Source organism: Sarcophilus harrisii, chromosome 1 (assembly GCF_902635505.1).
Source record: "Sarcophilus harrisii chromosome 1, mSarHar1.11, whole genome shotgun sequence".
Taxonomy (NCBI): Eukaryota; Metazoa; Chordata; class Mammalia; order Dasyuromorphia; family Dasyuridae; genus Sarcophilus; species Sarcophilus harrisii.
This window is the reverse complement of record NC_045426.1, coordinates 492,771,657-492,792,939: the sequence shown is the minus strand read 5'-3', so window position 1 is coordinate 492,792,939 and position 21,283 is coordinate 492,771,657. Positions and strand designations below refer to the sequence as shown.

The following is a 21,283-nucleotide window of genomic DNA, read 5'->3' as shown; positions in this document are numbered from 1 at the left end:
TTGGGAAGATAGCAGAGTAGACTTGGAGTAGAGCAGAAATCCACCAAATACAACCCAAGATGATCAGAAGAAAAAATGGGGGATTCACCAGTATAAAATGCAAACACTTGGGACTAGCTTTGAGGAATACCAAGTGGGTTCCCCTGGGACTAGCTGGGGAAACTTGTACCTCCCAGACTGAGTGAAGATTTGGATTCTGAGTCTGAGAAGACCTGAGTCTGAGAAGACTTGAGGGAATTTCAGCTGATTAGAAACGCCAGGCCCAGTCGGCTGCAGAAATGTGGCCCTGGGTCTCCAATTTAGGGGGAGAGCTGAAGGGAAGCTAGAGCACCATCCTCCTACCCACCATTAGAGGTACTTACACTAATACATCTCATTTTTTAAAAAATGAACCTATAAAGAACCCAACTATAGAAACTTACTATGGGAATTAGAGACTGGGGTTTATCTTAAGAGGAGAACACTGAAGTAAAACTTTTTCTACTTCAATGAGTAATTTAAAATACTTTTCTGCTCAGAGAGGATTTATAGAAGAAAAAACGCCTTAAAAAGCAAATGAGAGACATTGAAGAAAAATTTAAAAATACGATCCAAGAAAAACAAGATTATGAAAAAGTTAACCAACTAGAAAAGGAAATACAGATTCAAATATAAAAATAATTCTTTGAAAATTAGAATTAGGCAAGAGGAAGCCAATGAATTTATAAGAGACCAAGAAATAACAAAGCATAAAGAAAAAATAGAATACAATGTGAAACATAAAAACAGATCTGGAGAACAGATCAAGAAAAGAAGATATAAGAACTGGACTAGCTGAAGGCTGTGACAAAAAAAAAAAAAAAAAAGAACCTTGATAACAACAATGTAAGAAATAATCCAAGAAAATCATCCTGGTGTGATAAAATGTAAGGAAAAAGTCTAAATAGAAAAAATTACACCAGTCACCATGTCAAAGAGATCCTTTGTGAAAAACACATAGGAATATTATTGCCAAATTTTGAAACACTCAGTTCAAAGAAAATTCTGCAAAAACAAGAAAACAAATATTCTGGAGCTACAATTAGAATTGTACAGGATTATCAGCAGCCATAATGAAAGACTGCAGGTCCTGGAATCACATATACTGTCAATCAAAAGAACTAAGTCTGTGGCCAAAAATATATCCAGAAAAATTATAATACTGAATTTAAAAAACTGGACATTCAATGAACTCTTAGATTTCAGGACTTTCTTTAAACCAAACTTGAACTCAATAGAAAATTTTAACATATGAGTATCAAAGATCAATTTCATGTAATATGGACGAATTATTTTTACATGGAAATGTATACCATATGTTTAATATTGACATCAGCAATTGGGTAGCTCAAAAAGGAAGATTGGGGCAGAGCCGAGTATGACCTGAGCCTTAAAAGCAAAAACACCTAGGAAAAAGTAAAAATAGCAATTCTACAAATGAGGTGTAGAGGAAGAATATTAGAATATTAGAGGCATTAGATGGGGGAGGAAGGCTTATACTTCTGAAAAGCTATTCATATAGGGAATGGAATAAATAGGCAACACTACATAAATCCCACGAGGGTATAGCAAGCTCCAAAATCTGTAAAGAAATAAGGGGGGGAGGAATGGGTGGAGGGGGAAGCAAAGGGGTAGGGGAAAAAAAGGGAGGGATCCATAGGCTAGTTAAGAATTATAGCAGAAGAGTTAACAGGGATAGGAAAGATAAGATTCAGTCAAGAGAAATCTCATGTCAACCATACTAATATTGTATTAGATGCATGTTTACATATGGGTAAGTGCATGTGTATATGTTTGCATATATGATATGTATGCAAATTGCTCTCTGTGTATATAGAGATATATGTAAATGTGAGGGGTCCATGGATGGTTGTGATTATATATATATATATATATATATATATTTACACACATACACAATATGTGTGTGTGTGTATGTGGAGGTGTGGGCATGTGTATATATGTATATAGCATATTTCTGTGCCTAACTATTGCCTGCTTGGGAGATGTGGGGGGGATGAAAGTGGGGGAAAAAAAACTTATGCAGCAGAGAACAAAAGAATAATCTACAAGAAAGCAAAGGAAAAAAATGGGCACATGAACGTAATTTCTTCTACTATTATATATCCTTTCTTGAATTGGTAATTTATTGTTACACATGTTGAATTCTTCCTGATATTCTGCTGGGCACTTGACAATCTTCTGTTTTCCTTTTCTGTTTTTCTGTTTTTCTATTCTGTTTTTTTTAAACAAAATAAAAATTCAGACTTTTACTCTTTTCCACATTCCCGTCATTTTCCATGGCCATTCAAAGATTATTAGCTTCTCAAAAATCATATTCACTAGTAATTTCTCAATTTTTTCATTCTTTTTCTCTTCTGTGCTCCATTCCATTGTAGCTGTAATCAAATGCAATAGTGGTTTTCATTTTATCTTATACTTCATCTTTATCAAGTATCTACCATGAATGAAGCAAGATAAGATGATAGTTTTTTTGGTAATACAAAAATTAATAAGGATTCTGTCCTCAAGCAGTTTAAAATCTAGTAGGCAACGATGGGAGTGGAAAGACTGAGAGATGACCTTTCTACTAGCCCTTTCTCCTGACCATTCAGTGAATGACATTGCCTTACTTATCTTCATATATCAGAATAAGTAAACTGGGAGCAGCCAGGTGGCACAATGTCATAGAACATTAGCAGTGGAGTCAGGAGGACCTGAGTTCAAGTTTGGCCTTTGACACTAGCTGTAAGACTCTGGCCAAGTTGCTTAACCCCAATTACCTCCAAAAATAAGTGTTTATACTTTGAAACATACAATCTTTACAACTTCAACATTCTAAAATTCTCTACACCAAAAACTATAATGCTCAGAAGAGGTATATGTTAATGCCTTAAGAGAAAGAACATAATACTATAGGAATAAAGGAAAAGCAAGATTTTTTCCCCTAACAGTGGAAATCAATGAAAGCTTTATAGTAGAAAGGATATTTGAGCTGGATTTAAACGGATCCAGATTTTAATAGGTGCAGATGCGTAAGAGAATATTCCAGGTAGTGTAAACTGCATAAACAAATACATGTATAGAGATGGGAAAAGAGATGTGTTTGGGAAATTGTGAAAAATCTAATTTGGCTGGATGACAAGGCATGTGTAGAGGAATATGTCCAAAAAATAAGATTTGAAATTGAATGACTAGATTCAAATAACACTGTGGGACCCCCTTCCCCAGATAACATTCTAATAATCCTTTAAAAAAAGAAATGTGGTTATAAATGAGCTATTGTATGAACCTCCACTGGCGGCTTCTAGCAAGTATCACAAATAATAATTTTACACATATAATGCTTGTGTATGTACATTTTAATACATTCTTATATTCAGACACCTACCATTACATTACATGTGTATACATATATACATAAAGACACATATATCTTTATATTTTTTTTGGAAGAGGGCCAAAATTACTGTGTTAGAATAGAGTTACATGTATCCTACTGTGGCTGATCAGACTATTAGAAGTTCAGGAATGCTCTGCCACAGGTCAGACACAAATAGTCCCTATGAACATTTGGGGTAGCTTTTCTTAACTGTACATTTCATGTTTCCTTTGAGCTAATTCAATTCTGCTTTGCTCACAGAGCACAGTATCTTCTCTTGAGAATACACCATGCTGAGTGGCCTTGTGCCAGTGTCTCCCATGTCATCCAATAGAATCTAAAGTTACCTTGAGAGTGTCCTTGTATCACTTTTTCTGACCACCTTGTGAGTGCTTGCCCTGTGTAAGTTCTCCATAAAATAAATTTTTTGGCAAGTGTACATTTGGCATTTGAACAATGTGGCCAGCCCCATGGAGCTGTGTTCTCTGCAGCAGAGTTTGAATGCTTGGCAGTTTAGTTCGAGAAGGGACCTCAGTCTGATATCTTGCCAGGTGACCTTCAGAATCTTCCTAAGAGAATTAAAATGGAAGTGATGTAATTTACTGGCATGGCACTGATATACTGTTCAGGTATCACAAACATACAACAATGAGGTTAGCACAATGATCCCATAGACCTTCAGTTTGGTAGACAAATACCTTTCTTCTCCCACAGTTTGATCAGCCTCCCAAACTCTAACCTAGCTTGATAATGCATGTGTTAATCTCATTATCAATGTGGACATCCCTAGAAAGTATACTGTCAAGGTAAGTGAACTTATCCACAGAATTCAAAACTTCTCCATTTATATATACATAGGGATATATACATATATATACATATATATATATATATATATATATATGTGTGTGTGCGTGTGTGTGTGTGTGTGTACACATGCATCTAGGTGTGCTTGTATATATCTTTAAGGTCCCTTCCAGCAAAATTTCTCTCTGTCTCTGCCTCTGTCTCTGTTTCTGTCTCTCTTTGTCTCTACCTCTGTGTCTCTGTACTTCTGTCTTTGCCTCTATCTCTCTCTCCATTTGTATATATGCATATGTACACACACACACACACACACACACACACACATAGAGTTGGTGAGGTTTTTTATCCTGACTTTGAGCCTTTCCAGAACAGATCTATCAACTTGGCAATTTATTAACATGACTTTTTGCAGGTTAACATAAGTTATATATCCTATCTCTTGAGTAGGACCTGTCAGTAATAAGAAACAAGTATACAGGTGCATGGAAACATACTTCTAGATTGGGGTTGGATCCAGAAGTTAATTCTGCTAGTGCTGACGATTGCTATGATTGTCAATAGTAATTCTGTAATAGACTAAATATGATACATCATTTCTGTGCATTTGGGAATGCTGAAATGGTAATTGTTTCAAGATTTGTTTTTGTGACTAAAGGCAAAAGGACTTCTAGGCTTCATATTGCCAATATTATAGAAGCCATGTGGGATTTTGAGTAAAAGGACCTAGATTCAAATCCTGATTGCTTCTCACTACCAATATGGCCTTAGTCAAGCCCTTTGGGTTTTATAGATTTCAGTTTCTCATATGTAAGATGATGAGGATGTCAGGTAGGTGTTTGGCCCTCCCTCTAAGATTCTTAATTTTTATGCTTATGATTCTATGAAGTTATGAAGATCAAATGGCTTCTACATGTTAAGTATATTGGATGGATGGTCAGTGCAAAACCCAGTATAAAAACTGGTGTCACAGGCAAGTTGTGAGTATCTAAAATCCCACTTTCTATAGCAATTTCTTAGCCCATCAGTGAAGTTTGTTTGGTATGGAGTCTAACTCTTCTTTGCCTCTCGTATCATATCTTTTGATTGGATGTGACCACAATTCTAGTCAACACCTGTAAATGATGAGTTTTGCTCTGTCTTTCACTATATGCCCATATTGGCTAAAGAAAGATACAGAATGGATCCCTTTATTATTTTTTCATGAGTTGGCCAGTTCCCTGTGTGTTTTATCTGTGGAACTGTACTCACAGAAAGTCGATCTTTTCTGTACATATGTCAGGGTTTTGACTGTATAAGAAATAGTTAAATCACTCAGGAAACAACCTATGATGACAGGTTGATGCTGGATTTGATTGATTAATGTATATGACTATTGAAGTATTTCCTTCCCTTGTGGTTAGGCTATAGAGATAAAAGAGAGTCCTATGTAATGTACAAGGCATATGTACAGGTTAATTGTACATTGGGCAAGTTAATTCTTTTGGACTTCAGTTTCCTCATTTGTAAAATGAAGAAAATGAACTATAACAGTCTCCATTTTCCTTCTCTAAAATTTTTTGATCTGTTCTTAAATCAGCCTAATCTCAAGAATTTTGTAATTTCTCCACAAGGGGATAAAATTTTGGGCAGAATAAGATGTGTTTATCTCACTGTTGAATGAGCATGCTTGTGAGACTTGATGGTAGTAATGATTTAAGTGCTATGAAGTGAAAAGAGAACTAGATTTGGTGTAAGAAGATCTGAGTTTGAATCCTAGCTCTGCTATTTACTAAAAGGTGACCTTGAGGAAATGAAGCCAATTTTCTTGACTTCAGTTCCCTTCATCTGTAAAACAAAGAGGCTGGATTAGATTACCTCTAAATTCCACCCCAGTTTTGAAACCAGTGATGAAGACAATGTTATTTTACTTAGGGAATCTTCTTCATGAAAAAATGACTCCCATCTGCCTGTATTTCAAACACTCTTATACAGGTGCTTAAGATGAAGAGGAACTTTAGTGGGTAAAGCATATGAGTGGTCAAAACAATAATGGAATATCTGCTGTGAGTATTAATATTTCAAAGGCTGTTCAAAGGATTATTTGTCTTAACCAAATTCATATATTGGGTCATATGATAAGATCATTTAACTATCTAGAAAAGTCCATTTATGCAATTAGCTAGCTTCCCTTTGGAAACCAATATAAACAAAGACTTAACCCTTAGAGTATGTGTGTGTGTCAATTTAGCCTCTGTTTCAAGGTCTCCAGAATATAAATTATAATACTGCAATGTTTAAACCAATCTCTCTTGTTATCTAGAGTATCCAAGCCGACTATAGGGAAACAAGAACTCTGAAGGGGAATTTGGAGATGTAAGTAGTGACTTTTCTATGCTAGTTGAATAAGGTTTGATTAATACTTAATCTCACATGAGGGCATTAAAGACTGGAGTGGAAGAGAGTGGGAAGCATTTGCGCAAATTTCACAGGAGCACACAAGATTGTATTTTCTTATGGAGAAAAGGTTGGAAAATTGTCCTTTTTTCATAAACTAAAAGAAAAATCCAGTACTTTCTTTCTTACTACTTTGCATTTTAGGACCAAAAACAAAATTAGAGAAAGAATACAAAAGCTGCTTATAGTGTCATCATAGTAATCACTAATGGGTGATGGTCAACTAAACTGTACAACTTTTAATTTGCTTTTGTTTTCTTTGACAAGGGGGATGATCTTTGGACTGGGAATTATAGAACAAGAATGGTTAATCGGGAGTAGAAACTGAAGACTAGTGAGAAAATAGCTACATATCATTTGTTGGTTCTCAATAAATTTAAGTCATCAGGACCAGGTAAGCTACATCCTAAGGCAGTGGTTCTCAAAGTATGGTCTAGAGAATCCTGGGGATCTCTGCAACCCTTTTAGAGGGTCTATGAATTCAAAAATAGTTTTTATTTCCAATATGGTAAATGTCCATAAATATAACCCAGATAAACAAAAACGCTTTGGAGAGATCCTCAATAATTTTTAATAGGATAAAGATACTGAAAACAAAAGTTTGAGAACCACTGTCTAAGGTATCAAAAAAAACTTGTAGATGTATTGCTGAGCCACTGATGATAATCTTTGAATGATTTCAGAGAACAGGAAAGGTTATATAGCTGGAGAAAGGAAAATCTTGTTCCCATTTTGAAAATTGAAAAGAGGATAGAGTCTGAAAACTATATTCCAGTGAGTTTGCCTTCTATTTCTGGAAACATTTTAGAACACATATTAAAGGGATGGTTTCTAAGCACTTAGAAAGAGAAGCAGTGATCATTAAAAGCTAGTGTAGTTTCATTAAGAACAAGTAATGCCAGACTGATCTTTTTCTTTTTCTTGCTTTCTTTTCTTTTTCTTTCTTTCTTTCCTCCCTCCCTTCCTTCTTTTCTTTTCTTTTCCTTTTCTTTTTATCGTTTCTTTCTTTCTTTTTCTTTCTGTCCTTCCTTCTTCTTTCTTTCTTTCTTTCTTTCTTTCTTTCTTTCTTTCTTTCTTTCTTTCTTTCTTTCTTTCTTTCTTTCTTTCTTTCTTTCTTTCTTTCTTTCTTTCTTTCTTTCTTTCTTTCTTTTTCTTTCCTCTTTGATGTCCAGACTCAATTAGTGGTATTAATGAATTGATTTAGATTTGTCTGAATATCTTTCCTCAGTGGAGTTTTGCAGGGAAGTATTGGCCCCATGACACTCAGAATTTTTAATAAATACTTAGATCGAATTTAGATTAACACCTGGAGACTTTATAGAAAGAATTTACCAGATGTAGATTGAAGTAGGTGGCTCCTTTCTACTCTTGTTTTCCTGGTGGTGGTTGTTCTTATCGTGTGTGTGTACATACATGTGTGTATGTGTGATCCTAATCTCATGTGTAAAAGAAGAAAAAAAAACACTTCCAAGTAATTCCAGTAAATTGTTCCTCCTGCCAAAGACTAGCCCAGAGCCAACATCAAAGACAGTATGTTGTCCTGTCAGCTGCTGAATTCCTCTTGGTCTGAACTAAAATATTATAAGGGCAGCTAAGGCAAAAGAGTTGGAAGGAAAAGATGCTGATGATAAGGTGAAGAAACCAAAAGGAGTCAGGAAATGATATTCCATCAGGGACACAGTCGGAGAATAGAGAAATCATTTTGGCCTTATTACAGGAAGCAAACATGTAAGAATGGGCAAGTAGATGTATACTCCATCATAGTAGAAATTTTGCCATGATTATTTCCTGTGCATAACGAATTGATTTGCAAGTGGATGCAAAGTGACCAATATGCATGCCCAGAAATAATGCTCATGCATGTTGCTGTGACCTCATGTGATATTGTAGCAAGGTTCCTCTGGAGATGGTGGTGTAGGTGGTGGTATGTTGTACATGGATGGGTGATATCAAGTATGCTAGCTAATTCAGGAAAGAACTCCTAGACTCAAAAATAAGTCTTCCTCAATGCTGGCATGCATTGTTTTTATAATTATTTAATGATATATTGAAAGGGAGAGGTTATTTTGACCCCATTTCTTTTCTGACATGAGTCTGAGTATATTGATTGAGGATAGAAGCAACTAGGGACTGTATTAAAAAGTAGTCAGTAAGATGGTTTATTAAACCTAGATGAATCAGGTTGTGAGAATGTGTTCTTTTATATCTGGGAAGCAATTCAAAGCAATCAAGGTCAGGGAGCCAGCAAAAATCTCCAGCTGTCCAAGGCCCTAAACATTAACAAGCCAAAACAGAAAGGAAAAAATCAGATCATTTACAACTCTTAACAATATCTGTTGATAAGAATCCTCAAGCAGGAAGAGAGGAGCAAAACGTGTGACCCATGGGCTTAAGGTGTCATTGCCATGGGAAGCTGATGGCAGCAGTTTATAAGGATTTGGATATCCTGAGTACTCGTTGGAAACAATGAGAATGATAATGGAATTTAGAATTACTGAAGCATATTGTATTATAAGATTATCAGTGAGCTTTCTAATTTAGTCTGGCCTGTGTCTTTCCAGGAAGCCAAGGTTTCTCTTTGCTCTGGTGTTTCATCTTATAGGAAGTGATGAGTGTAATGGCCAATGATTAAGATCAATGAATAGATCATTGAATTCAGGGAGGAGAGCTTGCTAGTCATCATTGGCATACAGCTTGCAACATGAATAATTTCTCTACAAATTGTTCTTGAGTCATTTCAGCTGTGTTTGGCTCTTTGTGACCCTATTTGTGGTTTTCTTGGCAAAGATACTTGGGGGATGTTGTCATTTGTTCTCCAGCTCATTTTACAGATGAGGAAACTGAGGCAAACAAGAGTTAAATTATTTGCCCAGAATCACACAACTAATAGATGTCTAATGCTATATTTGAACTCAGGAAGATGGGTGTTCTTGATTCTAACCCATGTGCTTTATCCACTTTACCACCTACCTACCCCTACTCACTAAATAACTGAACTTGGAAAATAATAAAGGGGAGAGAACAAAATAATATGTTTCAGTGTCTGATAAAGTTCATTTTCTTAAGATTTTGAGCAACCAATTCAAATAGAATAGAATTAGTCAATCAATAAGCATTTATTAAACCTAATATGTCAGTATTTGATCAAAATTTCAGGAAATGTGATTCTGAGAGGATAAAAAGAGAATTTTTACTCCATAGTGAGTATTTCAATTCTTTTAACATAGAATATAAATTTCTTGAGGGCAGGACTGTTTCATTTTTTCTTTGTATGTCTAACATCTGGTATACCTAATAAAAACTTAGTAAATATTTAGTGATTGATGAAGCTTATTTTATTTTAAAGGTGCTGCTTATGTAGGGATAAGCGCCCCTCCTCCAAAGTAATGATGAATTTGGGCATATTGATACTGATTAGAACCAGAAAAGTTGAACTGTGGTTAAATCCAGATGTGTTTGATTGGGATTTCCTTAGCATGCTATTCTTAAGCCTGGGGATGCATCTGGTAAAAGGTATGAAATCTATTCAGTAGGGCTGTTGGACCAGAGAAGGGAAAGAAAACCCAGGAGGGGCTGATGAAGATAGGAAGCTTAACCAGGGAAAATGTTGTCCATAACTAGCAAAAAAGTCACATTTCCTACAAAGAGAACTCAGGGCACATGCACCAAAGCAAAGATGGGTTATTATGAAGATACTAGTTTTCCCCTGAAATCAAAGGGAGTGAACTTGAACCCAGATGGGAAGAGACCCTTTCTCTCCAGAGAACTAGATTGTCTAGGTCTGGTGATAGTGATGACAGTGTGTGTGTGTGTGTGTGTGTGTGTGTGTGTGTGTAAAAATTAGTCATGATACAAGAGATGGAGCTAGAAGAAAGATCTCCTTACTGGAAGAGGAGGGACATCAGGGAGCTGCTGGAAGGCTCTGTTTAATGCTTTTATTTTAACCCATGCCAAAATAATTGGGCAACATGCCCCTGTATGCTATTGATTCACCTCAGTTGTTAATAGTTTATACCTGTAGTTTCCTTACACTGTTTACAGATTAGTTCTGTACTTTAATGGCATCTGCAGTGGAAATAGTGGGGGTGCATACAAAGTAGGAAGACACCAATGGAGAAGAAAAAATGAGGGAAAGATATGAATCTCCAGGCAGGGTCTTTGAAAAAGAAATATCTCTTCTTTCAGGTTTTCCTGGCATGAGAGTAGCAAGTTACTTAAAGCAAGTAGTAATAAGAGGAGCCTTCTGCTGAGGGATAGCTCTGGGCCAGGAATAAAGAGGAAGGAATGGATGAGTAAGGAAGAAGAGTAGGAGAAAAAAGCAACTTATTCCATCACAGAGAGTTAATGGAAATTATGCAATGAACTATGCATGGAAGGCTGAGTTTCCTCAGCTTTGAGAGAAGAGTTAATTAAGAAAGCCCTAGGTTCTAGAGGTGGCTTTGGTAGTAGGTCCCTGGCAAGGCACTCCTGACTCTTGATTTGAAATAGAATCAGTGCCCTGGTCATGCTAAGTAAGGTTTCAAAGTGCTGACAAAGAAGAGACAAAAACCAGACACCCGAATGGAAATGATGTTGATTATTAGAGGTAATTGCGCCTGTGCTGGTGCATGTTTGGCCTGTGTGTGCACATTACATTATTCAAGTAATTGCATGAGATCACCTTAGGACCAAGGAGATGAAAGCATTTGCATACGTTATCTCATTGGCCATTACGAATTGTGTGGTGCACCAGGGAGACCTGTGAACACTAGACAGATAAAGATGGAGCTAAAGGCTTGAGATTGGTCCCAACTAGAGTTGCATGGGGATTTCTGAACTGAATTATATAGGATGCATGTAAAAGTTTAGGTTTTTACTTTGCCTTATGAATATTTGGGGGCCCCCTAACCCTAACCTAGGGTTAGGTTAGGGCCCCTAACCCTAAATATTTGTGCTTTTAAATTAATTTGAGTTTTTGTATAGGAACAGGGACTAGGCCTGGAATTTCATTGTTAAAGGGGACTCCTGTATGAGGTAATTTTCTTTACCAATGAAAGTTGATACTTTATTATATTAGAGTTATCTAGAATACTGAGAAATTTTTAAATAGCTTTTTATTTACAGATATATGCATGGGTAATTTTTCAGCACTGACAGTTGCAAATCCTTTTGTTCCAACTTTTCCCCTCCTTCCTCCCCACCCCTTCCCCTAGATGGCAGGTTGACCAATATATGTTAAATAAGTTAAAGTATAAGTTAAATACAGTATATGTATACATGTCCAAACAGTTATTTTGCTGCAGAATACTGAGAAATTAATGATTTGTCCAGGGTCACAACCAATAGAGAAAAGCAATAAGATTTGAACCTGGGCCCTTCCGACTTCATGTCATACCATGCTGTTTGTTTGAACGTTTTTATATGTCTATAGATAATTTATATGTCTATATAAAGAAGTTAGTTGAAGTACTAAGGTACCACATTAACCCAATATATTCATCACTTTCTCATTGTTCTGCTAGTCACAAAACCTTTTGCTGAATTGACAGCTGAAATTGTAGGTTCTGCATTTTGTCCATCATGATTCAGAAAGACAATGCCTGAGCTATGGAAAGCACTTTATTCTTCCAACTTCTCATGAGAGCTTGCTGCCTCAGAGAGCTTCTAAATGGCTTTCTAGATTCCTGATAAGGAGAGGCCTTCACCTGTGTAAAATACATTTCTTGTGAAAGAACAAAGTAATGTGTAAATAAGAAAAAAATGCCTTCTATTGGCCAAGCACCTTAATCCTCCCTTCCACTGCTACTTCTACTGGTACTAATGAGGTAATTCTCAGTGTGCTTCCATCATACCATGTGCCTTCATTCCTAGTATGGTGCTTTAGTGCACAGTAGTAGTAACTACAGTAGTATACTGTTACTTTATGCTTATGGATTTGTGTTCAACTTTCATTTGTTTCTTTTGCTTGAGATGTTATTTTTTCTTTCTATCCAAATTCTCATTTTTGAAGAATCCCTTCTTCCATGAATGTTTTTTCCCTAATGATTCCAATCAACTTGGATTTTTTCTAATTTATATGTTTTAATTTAATTAAAAAGAACTTGAAAGCACATCAGCATCCACATAGTCCAAACCATATAGAATCCTTTCTAAAACATCTTTAAAAAGTGGCCTTTTAGCTTGAAGATTTCCCAGGATGGGCATGCCACTTGTGGGCAGCAATCGTTTAAAAAATTTCCCATAAGTTGATTTAAATGGATTCATGATTAGTTCAATGTGAACACTTTTGCCGTCAGAACCATCTTTGTGATTTTTAGGCAGTAAGATGCATAATAGACAGCTACACATAAAGTAAGGAAGATCTGAGTTTGAATCCTTCAGATACTTTACTAGTTTTGTAATAATACTATTAGGCTAATTACTTAACTTCAATAAGTCCCATTTATTCTATCTGTAAAATAGCCATAATAACAGCATCCTCTTCACAGAATTGTGTGGTGAAAATGAGTTAATTCATATTAAAGTGTTCTGCAAATCTTATAGTGCTACATGTTATTATTCTGGTCTATGTTTTCAACAAGTCCTCTATAAGGTAGTTCCCTAATCCACTCAATGTTTTCTATATCTCTTTAATATTTCATGGAGATCAGCTTAGAAGACAAGGAATATTCATCTATTTTCCCTTGTTCTTGGTACATAACTAAGCCACCTAATTTTCCATTTGTGCCTGCTTTCAATGCCTTTGTTTGTGCAAATCAATTATTGGTAAAATGTTGTAACCTTGGTTAACATGCTTCTTTCCCTAGAGTTTTGGGTCATCTACAATTTAAATAAATCAATTGGGTGCAGTGGGACTTTGAGTTTCTTATACTTCTCAATCAATGGCATGACTATAAAAGATTTATTCTGCTGCAGAAAATCATCCACAGAAGTTTACCCATTCTTCTTTTAGTATTTCCATCTAATGTATCATTTATATATGTCTATATCTTTTCTTAGATAGATTTTATGGAGATGAGAGAGATGAGAAAAGCTAGATCATGAAAGGCTGTTATTCAAACATATCTTTGTCACTAAGCCAAAATAAAACATTTTATTAAAAGACTTAAAGTTAATCTTAATACAACTTTAACAATTGTTTTCTGATTTGTGTTTTAAACAAATATAATTTAAAATAGTTAAAACTAAAGTAGGATTCATAAAATAGCAGCAAAATAATTTGTCTATATAAATTCATGGAACTAATAATTTGAAATAAATTAGTGATAGATTAGATTAGTGAGGGAACTTAGTTTTTTCCCAATCTAACCCCCTCATTTGATGAAGCAAAGACCTAAAAGGAGGAAGAAGCCCTCAGGGGCACAGCCGGTCAATATGAGGTTGTATTACAAAATTATTACTTTTCTTCTCTCTATATAAATTAAAAAAAATTCTTTCATTGAAAATACTTAAAAGAGAACATTTTTATTGATGACCTTTTTACAACTTCAGTTTTTTCCTTCATACATACAAACCCATTCTAAACATTTTTTTCTACTTTCAAATATATTTTGCAATTTGGCAATATTCTTAAGATTGAATCACATCACATGCAGAACTGACTGCTCCTTGAAATGTTCAGTCCAGACACAAGATATTTTACTTCAGCAAGAACAATCATGACATAATAGTGATGTTCACCCAGAATTAAATTAATTTCTTTTTGTTGGGTGATTTAGAAATCTCTGCTGATCGTAAAACAATAATTAAAGGTGACAAAAATACCAATGCTTCCTTCTACTTGTTTCCCTTATTAAGACAAAGAATGATTTATCATAACTCTGATTTTGATGAAAAGTTCTGTATGTCTACATAGCTGGATTGAAAGTATGATCTGTTGTAGAAAGATTGCTTTTTATTGCTGACTATGAAATTACGTACAATTAAAAGAGTCAGTCACTTATTGTGACTTTCTGCTAATCTGTCATTTTTTCTATAGCTCCCAAATTCATTGCTTAGGTTAAAAGGAACAAAACCTTTTTTTTTTTTTTTTGGTTCAGAAATAGAAGAACCTGCCAACACAAAATCTAGTCCTTCAAACTCTTTGCATTAAAAAAAACACATTAAATTAAAAATTAAATTAAAAACTAGGACATAAGGGAAAAGAATATATTCTGACTGGTTGTTTTTTCTGTTTCTCTTAAAGGAAGCACCAAAGTATCAGATTTGCAAGCAATGACAGTGGTTGCCTTTTTTCCCCCTTCTGACACTCCATTTTATTTTGAATGTACTGTTTATTTTCAATAAAAAATGTATCTTTCTTTTTGATATCACCTCTATTTCCCTGTTTCTCTTCTTTCCCTTGGTCCAGAATTTTTTGATAACAAAGAATTTGACATTTTTTGCTTGCTTTTGGCCCTCTGTCAGGTCTCACCTTAAGTCTTTCTCTTTTTTTGTTTCCCTTTACAGGAGTATCACTGTATCATTGATATTTGAGTAGATTGTCTAAAGAATGGAAGAAATTTTGGATAATCTAAGATGTTATGACTTAGATGTGGATGACTTCCATCTAGCCTTGTAATAGTTCAAAGGAAAACATTCCTCTTCATATTTCAGAAGGAAGATCTGCTGACATACTGAATATTCTATGAAACAATTTACCTGGGTGGATGTCACCAATATAATCACAAAATTATAGATTTGGGGTTGGGAGAGACTCTGGAGGCCATCTGGTAGTTGGCCTTTGGGGTCCATTTGAAAAAGAAGAAAATGGGATCTAGAGAAGTTACTTTTCTAGGAGGTAAGAGGCAGACTGAGATTTGAACCTGGAGTCTCAAATCTGTATCTTAACACTTTAAAAAGTGGCCTTGGAGAAAGAGGACAAGGATCTAGTAAATTCTCACATCTTTTTGACTACATAGATATGTGACACACTGTACTTATCTCTTTGGGGAAAGAAAGAAGAAATCCACGTCCTATCTTTAAACCTTTGTCTTCTAGAGGTGTTTTAAGCATGGCAGTAGCCCCCATAGGTGTTTCTAGGACTTGCTGATGGTATCCAGAACCAAAAATATTCCGGTGTACAATCTAATTCATATCTTTGGGCATGGCCAATGTGAGGATTTTTTTGCTAACTATGCATATTATTAGAATTTTATTTTTCTATTTCAGTGGGGATGTGGGGAAGGGAGGGAAAGAAGAGAAATTCTTGTAAAAAATAAAAATTATCCTTAGCAATAGATAAGTTAGCCAGTGATGTTGAATTGAGGGTATTGAGAGAGTGAGAGAGGTCACGTATGGATAGAGTATTGGAACCAGAATCGGGAAACCCTGAATTCAAATTTAGACTCATAAACTCACTAGCTGTGTGATCCTGAGCAAGTCATTTTATTTTATTTGCCTTAGTTCCTCATGTGCAAAATGATCTGGAGAAGAAAATGGAATGCCATTTCAGATTTTTTGCCAAGAAAATCTCAAAATGGGGTCATGAAGAGTCAGATGCAACTGAAGAACAAAAAGGAAAGCATGTGAGAAGATAGAGGCGAGGGGAATAGATTGAATATGAAAGGTCATCTCTATAAGTTACTGGAGGACATTTTTTCTTGATTGGTGAAAGAGCCGAACTAAAATTCTAACGGAGGCCATAAAAGTAACTACAGTAGCAAATTACCTTTAAAATGTAAGCATATGGAAGAGGACTTTCAAATTGAGGAATAATACCTCCCAAACAGAGGTAAAGAAACCCTGCAATAGAAGAGCTGAGAAATAATTGTAGACTGGGTCTTTGCCAATCAGTTAGTAACATGATTTCTTTGAATTTTCTAAGCTATCACAATTATCAATGCCTGCCATGAAAATGTGGCCTGCTTTAATTTGAATTAATTGTAATAACTGGAGCTTCTGTTTGATTTATTTTCTGATTCAACAAAGTCACTCTTAGCTATTGAGCCAATAAGATTGTCCTGAAAAATTTGTGCTTTCTGCTCCAAGGATAAATTGATTTTTAAAACATTGAATTACACATAGTAATAGCAATAGAAATGAGTAACTTATGGGAACCTTGAGTATTGTACACTGGCCAGTTGTTTGCATTAGGTTGACTATGAAGCCTTGGAATTCCCTTGGAAGCTGCTCCTCCTCACTTCCATCACTTGCCCAAGGTTCCATAATGACCTCAAAGTAGCTCTTAATCACTCATGTGGTTGGATCACCAATGTTCCTGATTTTGGAGGAGGGCTTCCATTATTTGCTGCTTTGATTTTTTTTTCTTTGTCCTTTTGGATTTGGCCTTTGAATTCAATGTCAAGGGAAACAATTTCTTCCATCAATGAAGACTGGCATTTGCTCAGTAGTTATAGAATTTGAGAGTTACTTAGAGCATTGATAAGTGAAGTGACTTACCCAGAGTCACACAATTATATAATATCAGAAACAGGATTTGAACTTGAGTATTTCTGGCTACTCTTGCATACTCAACTCTAGTAAATGATTAGTTCTTGTTCTATATACAAACTTTTTGTTCTTGAACTTAAAACTCTTTTGAATTCCTGTAAAACATGTCTTGTTTCTATTATTGCTACTACTACCAATGGCTAGCATTGAATGAGAGTCATGAGAAGAGTTGGAGTCAAGAAAATTTGAGTTCAAATCTTGCTTTTCAAACAGATTAGCTGCGTGATCCTGGGTATGTCACTTCCCCTGTATGGTCCAGGCACCTAAGTTGTAGACAAATTATAGTTACATAAAGGGAGGGAGCTTCCACACTAGAAATTAGTTACATGGATGAAATCATAGGGTCAGGAAATAGAACTGGGAGAATAATTTATTCAAAAACATATTAAGACACTTTTGAAAGGCCTTAGGATTCTGATCAACATGGTGACCAACCATAATTCCAGAGGACTAAAGATGAAGCCTGATACTCAAGTCCTGCCAGAGAGCTGGAGTTCCAATATAGAATCTGACCCATATTTTTGGGCATGATTAATGTGAGGTTTTTTTTTTTAGTGAACTATGAATTTTTCTGTTTCAATGAGGATAGGGGGAAGAAAGGGAGAGAAAATTCTTTTAAAATATTAAAATTCTAAAACCCCTACAAGGTCAGGACTAATTCCTCCACTACCCCTTTGTGCCCAAATCATTGAACACACTCTTGAAAATACTTCTCTTTTTATAGCATTTCTTAGCTAGAATTAAAATCACTTTGAAAATACTATAGATTGTTAAAAAAGAAATTTATAAAATTATCTCATCAGTCTTAAGGAGCAGAGAAAACCTGTTTCATTTTATGTAAGTGAACCATTCTACAGAGCTTTACATAGTGATTTTTATGTAATGTGATTTGCCCACTGACATAGGGAAGTGAGGGAGGGATGAAGGAGTTTGAAGGCCTGTGACGAGAAGGGCTAATACACAATTTGAAGGACACATTGGTCAGGAAGAAACAGCAGGAGGGGAGAGGGGTAGACAATTGGAGGCTAGGACACCACACAGATAAAGGAGGGCAAGGGCTAGGGACAGACTCTGTAACCTAGCACTGAGGAAAGACAGACCTGACTATCTGGAGGTCTCAATCTCAAGTTTCCATCCAGTGGCAGAGCAGAGGTCTCTCTAAGCAACTGTTCCTTTGCTTTTACTTGGAGGCTTTTTGGGGGAGGGTAGGGAGGATGCAGAGTACCTAGCAAGGGGCAGGAAGAGAGACAGACACACAAACAGGGGCATTGAGAGATAAACAGACGGATAGAGACATACACAAAGATGAGAGACAGAGGCAGATTTGGAGAGAGAGATGGAGAGATAGTGAGACAGAAACAAACGGGGAGAGATGGAGAGACAGACACACAGATACAGAATCAAAAGAAACAAAGATGGAAAAAAAGACAAAGATGGAGACAGATCCATACAGACTCAGCAAGAGAGGAGAGAACAGTATTGTGCATTAAAATTAAGTTTTTTTTTTTTTTTTTACAAAACAGATTTCTTTCAGAATTCTTTCCCTCAAGTTGAATTTTCATAATAGTAAAGCATGAACTATTTGTAATCCATCAGATTAAATTTTCTTTGGGTTGTCTTTGTGAGCTTTGGATTTGTACTGATTTTCATGAATGTCTTATCAAAACTGGAACACATAGAAGCACTGAATCTAACTTGCAACTGACAATTTCCCTGATAAATGACAAACCATCCAGCCTTTTCTGAGGACCTCTCAACCCGTTTCATCATTAGAAAAATACAACCCAACTCTGTTATGAAGCATTTTATGTATTATGTAGATTTGATTGTCCTTTGGGTCAAATCACAACTTCCCTGCACATATTATCTTGCACAATTTCACAGAAAAAGATAGTCTAAACCTAAAATCATTTTTAGAAATAGATGGGAAAAATAAATGAAAACCTAAAAATGGAGCAAATTTATGTTGGGTGCTAGTCTTGTTTCCTGATACCATTGTTTATAACATGCTTCTAGTGCTTGAGTAATCAGTGTACTTAAGTTTAAAACTAAATAATTAGAATGACCGGAAATACTTAACATCTCATTGCATTCATAATTTCAAAGAATTCATTTACCCTGAACCATTTGCCTTGATGACAAAATATTTGTTCATTTTTTACTTTTCACTGCAGTTTTGGGGATTCTAAAGAATTAAACTTGTTAGAAGCAAATATTTATCCTGAGCTTTAAATAATTCACAAGTCCTAGTGAATAGGGAAAAAACGAATTCTTTCATTTTCCACCAGCAAAAGCAAAAATATGAAACAAAGAACACTTTGGAGAACAGAAGAGAAAAAGATGAACAATAGAATCTAGGTCCAGCAGGAAGGTCAATGGGGCTGCTTCTGAATTTGTTTTCTCTTGAACACTCTGTGTGATGCTCTCTGCCTCCCCTGGATGGTGCCATTCCCAGAGTTTCTTCTCTCAGTCTGCTCAAAGGATTCTCTCTGGGCTTATTTGGATCAGAGACATATACTAAGAGGGCAAGCTTTCTCCAGCTATGGCTCAATGGAAATTCACCAATGAATACTTTCTCCTACAACTTTTGGAGAAAACTTTGCACATGGTCAGAAAAGGTCATCCCTGCCAATGTGATTAATTATATATAAGGATCCTTGGAGGTGAAAAATATGGAAAAGCAGGTTTATAGGGATAAATGGGGACCAATTACTTCAATGTCACATTTTATATAAGTATGGCTCTGTCTAGAAAGGCAGCTTAGTGTTTTAGACAGCTGACCCTCGAGGAAGGAAGGTTTGAACTCAAGTCCTGTCTCTTACGCAGAATGGTTATGTGACCCTGAACAAGTTATTTAACCACTCAATGCTCCAGTCAACACTCCAAGCAAGAAGTGTCAGCCTGCATTGGAAAAAGGAATTCTACCTCTGGGAATCCCCTTTACTAATGAAATCATAGCTCATAGGCTTCCAGTTTTTTTATAATTCAGTATAAGTATACTTTTTTTTTTTTTTATCACCAAGGTAGATTTATTATATTGTAGCCCAGACTCTTCTCCTTCTTTACTCTGGTTCCCATGATTATCTTGGATTCTGAAGAGGGTTTTTGTTCAGCTTTAGGTAACTAAATAGTATATTGATAGATTGTGGACTCCAAATTAGGAAGAGTTTGCATCCTGCCTCAGACATTTAAAAATTGACTTATGTAAGTCATTTAAGCTAAATTTTCTCATCTGAAAAAAAGAATCTCATTACTTAATAGAATTCTGGGGATCTAATTATATCCATACGCATGTGTATGTGTTTTCATATAGTTTATATATGCATATATAAATATGTATTTATATGTATACAAAGATGTATACACACACATACATACATACATCCCTATCTCCCAGGGTTGTTGTGATGCTACAAATGAGAAAATATTTGCAAAGCACCTACCACAGTGTGTGGAACATAGTAGATGCTATAGATAGAAATGCTTGCTATTATTATTAGCATCATCAGTATATATACATATATATATATATATATATATTTAAGAGCTTTCCAAACCTTAAAGTACTATATAAATATTAGCAAGTTATCATGAAATTATGATTAAAGCTTCCAACAGAATGTCCATTATCTATTTATATTCCACAAAGGGGCCACAAATCAAATAAGAAGTATTTAATATAACACACAAGAAATTAAGGGGCAATAGAATCATTCTTAGTTCTCTATATACACAAGATAGATGCAGTCTCCAACCCTCTAGGTACTAGTGGGGAAAGCAATAGTCTGGGAAATTCATCTTGGAATAAGAAAATGATGTATCCTGTGTGGAACTGGGCAGGGGAAAGCAAGGGAAGAGTTACTGCTTGTTTTCTCTGCTGTAGCAGGTAGCATGACTGATAGGTGTCTCTCACAGGTAGACAATAGTATTAGCCAACAATTCTATAGCAATCTTCTTTCCTCCCCCACTTGTTTATTTATTCAATATTTTTATTTTCCCCAATTACTCATAAAAATAATTTTTTACATTTGTTTTTAAAACTTTGAGCTTTAGATTCTCTCCCTTTCTCCCCATTCCTCCCTTCCCCCTCCCCATTAAAAATATGAATTTACACAAAACATTTCCCTAAAAGTCATGCTGGGAAAGAAAACATAGATCTCCCCCCCAAAAAAAACCCTCAAGAAAAATAAAATTTAAAAAATATGCTTCATTCTATATCAGACACAATCATGT

The 21,283-nt window shown here is 35.5% G+C and overlaps 1 long non-coding RNA gene across 1 annotated transcript; it reads left to right on the top strand.

The window, feature by feature from the left end:
* Positions 1-4,515: 4,515 nt before the first annotated feature.
* Positions 4,516-15,968, top strand: LOC116420602. The gene is made up of 3 exons (XR_004230969.1): positions 4,516-6,559; positions 6,908-7,034; positions 14,805-15,968. It is a non-coding gene; the product is annotated as an uncharacterized LOC116420602 (long non-coding RNA).
* The last annotated feature ends 5,315 nt before the right edge of the window (positions 15,969-21,283 follow it).